Source organism: Taudactylus pleione, unplaced genomic scaffold, assembly GCF_031769625.1.
Source record: "Taudactylus pleione unplaced genomic scaffold, aTauple2 ptg001270l, whole genome shotgun sequence".
NCBI classification, from domain to species: Eukaryota; Metazoa; Chordata; class Amphibia; order Anura; family Myobatrachidae; genus Taudactylus; species Taudactylus pleione.
The window spans coordinates 365001-367500 of record NW_028285670.1 but is presented as its reverse complement, the minus strand read 5'-3'; the positions used below and the strand labels follow the sequence as shown (position 1 = coordinate 367500).

Here is a 2500-nt window from a genome sequence, read left to right as displayed (position 1 = left end):
ATTTCATTTTTCAACTTATTATTGAATTTACTTGAGTTAAGAAGTAAAAGAGGTCTAAAGTTAATGTTTTTGAGCACCTACAGCAAAACCACACTGGACATGCCCAATCTCGTCTGATCTTGAAAGCTATGCAGTGGTGGGCCTGGTTAGTACTTGGATTGGAGACCACCTAGGAATCCCAGGTGCTGTAGGTAATTTTATACTGCCATAACAGTCTTTTCTACTACATTTTACATTTAATTTTTTCAACTTATCAATGAATTTCCTTGAGTTAAGAAGTAATAGAGGTCTAAAGTTAATGCTTTTGAGCACCTACAGCCAAACCACACTGGACATGCCCAATCTCATCTGATCTTGGAAGCTATGCAGTGTTGGGCCTGGTTAGTACTTGGAGAGGAGACCACCTGGGAATACCAGGTGCTGTAGGTAATTTTATATAGCCATTACATTCTTTTCTATTACATTTTACATTACATTTTTTCAACTTATCAATGAATTTTCTTGAGTTAAGAAGTAAAAGAGGTCTAAAGTTAATGTTTTTGAGCACCTACAGTCAAACCACACTGGACATGCCCAATCTCGTCTGATCTTGGAAGCTATGTAGTGTTGGGCCTGGTTAGTACTTGGATGGGAGACCACCTGGGAATACCAGGTGCTGTAGGTAATTTTATACTGCCATAACATTCTTTTCTATTACATTTTACATTACATTTTTTCAACTTATCAATGAATTTTCTTGAGTTAAGAAGTAAAAGAGGTCTAAAGTTAATGTTTTTGAGCACCTACAGTCAAACCACACTGGACATGCCCAATCTAGTCTGATCTTGGAAGCTATACAGTGTTGGGCCTGGTTAGTACTTGGATGGGAGACCACCTGGGAATACCAGGTGCTGTAGGTAATTTTTATACTGCCATAACATTCTTTTCTATTACATTTTACATTTAATTTTTTCAACTTATCAATGAATTTACTTGAGTTAAGAAGTAATAGAGGTCTAAATTTAATGCTTTTGAGCACCTACAGCCAAACCACACTGGACATGCCCAATCTCATCTGATCTTGTAAGCTTTGCTGTGTTGGGCCTGGTTTGTACTTGGATGGGAGACCACCTGAGAATACCAGTTGCTGTAGGAAATTTTATACAGCCAAAACATTCTTTTCTATTACATTTTACATTTAATTTTTTCAACTTATCAATGAATTTACTTGAGTTAAGAAGTAAAAGAGGTCTAAAGTTAATGTTTTTGAGCACCTACTGCCAAACCACACTGGACATGCCCAATCTTGTTTGATCTTGGAAGCTATGCAGTGTTGGGCCTGATTAATACTTGGATGGGAGACCTCCTGGGAATACCAGGTGCTGTAGGTAATTTTATACTGCCATAACAGTCTATTCTATTACATTTTACATTTAATTTTTTCAACTTATCAATGAATTTACTTGAGTTAAGAAGTAATAGAGATCAAAAGTTAATGCTCTTGAGCACCTACAGCCAAACCACACTGGACATGCCCAATCTCGTTTGATCTTGGAAGCTATGCAGTGTTGGGCCTGTTTAATACTTGGACGGGAGACCACCTGGGAATACCAGGTGCTGTAGGTAATTTTATACTGCCATAACATTCTTTTCTATTACATTTTACATTTAATTTTTTCAGCTTATCAATGAATTTACTTGAGTTAAGAAGTAATTGAGGTCTAAAGTTAAAGGTTTTGGGCACCTACAGCCAAACCACACTGGACATGCCCAATATCATCTGATCTTGGAAACTATGCAGTGTTGGGCTTGGTTAGTACTTGGAAGGGAGACCACCTGGGAATGCCAGGTGCTGTAGGTAATTTTATACTGCCATAACATTCTTTTCTATTACATTTTACATTTCATTTTTCAACTAATCATTGAATTTACTTGAGTTAAGAAGTAAAAGAGGTCTAAAGTTAATGTTTTTGAGCACCTACAGCCAAACCACACTGGACATGCCCAATCTCGTCTGAACATGGAAGCTATGCAGTGTTGGGCCTGGTTAGTACTTGGATGGGGGACCACCTGGGAATACCAGGTGCTGTAGGTAATTTTATACTGCCATAACATTCTCTTCTACTAAAATTTACATTTAATTTTTTCAACTTATCAATGAATTTACTTGATTTAAGAAGTAAAAGAGGTCTAAAGTTAATGTTTTTGAGCACCTACAGCCAAAGCACACTGGACATGCCCAATCTCGTCTGTTCTTGGAATCTATGCAGTGGTGGGCCTGGTTAGTACTTGGATGGGAGACCACCTAGGAATCCCAGCTGCTGTAGGTAATTTTATACTGCCATAACAGTCTTTTCTATTACATTTTACATTTAAATTTTTCAACTTATCAATGAATTTACATGAGTTAAGAAGTAATAGAGGTCTTAAGTTAATGCCTTTGAGCACCTACAGCCAAACCACACTGGACATGCCCAATCTCGTTTGATCTTGGAAGCTATGCAGTGTTGGGCCTGGTTAG

At 37.6% G+C, this 2500-nt stretch overlaps 11 pseudogenes; all 11 read left to right on the top strand.

The window, feature by feature from the left end:
* Positions 1-75: 75 nt before the first annotated feature.
* LOC148444906 (5S ribosomal RNA) lies at positions 76-194 on the top strand (annotated as a pseudogene).
* Positions 195-310: 116 nt separating this feature from the next.
* Positions 311-429, top strand: LOC148444905 (5S ribosomal RNA; annotated as a pseudogene).
* Positions 430-545: 116 nt separating this feature from the next.
* Positions 546-664, top strand: LOC148444904 (5S ribosomal RNA; annotated as a pseudogene).
* A 116-nt stretch (positions 665-780) lies between these two features.
* LOC148444903 (5S ribosomal RNA) lies at positions 781-899 on the top strand (annotated as a pseudogene).
* A 117-nt stretch (positions 900-1016) lies between these two features.
* Positions 1017-1135, top strand: LOC148444902 (5S ribosomal RNA; annotated as a pseudogene).
* Positions 1136-1251: 116 nt separating this feature from the next.
* LOC148444901 (5S ribosomal RNA) lies at positions 1252-1370 on the top strand (annotated as a pseudogene).
* A 116-nt stretch (positions 1371-1486) lies between these two features.
* On the top strand, positions 1487-1605 carry LOC148444900 (5S ribosomal RNA; annotated as a pseudogene).
* Positions 1606-1721: 116 nt separating this feature from the next.
* Positions 1722-1840, top strand: LOC148444899 (5S ribosomal RNA; annotated as a pseudogene).
* Positions 1841-1955: 115 nt separating this feature from the next.
* On the top strand, positions 1956-2074 carry LOC148444898 (5S ribosomal RNA; annotated as a pseudogene).
* Positions 2075-2190: 116 nt separating this feature from the next.
* LOC148444897 (5S ribosomal RNA) lies at positions 2191-2309 on the top strand (annotated as a pseudogene).
* A 116-nt stretch (positions 2310-2425) lies between these two features.
* The window catches only part of LOC148444896 (5S ribosomal RNA), a 119-nt pseudogene continuing 44 nt past the window's right edge, over positions 2426-2500 (top strand).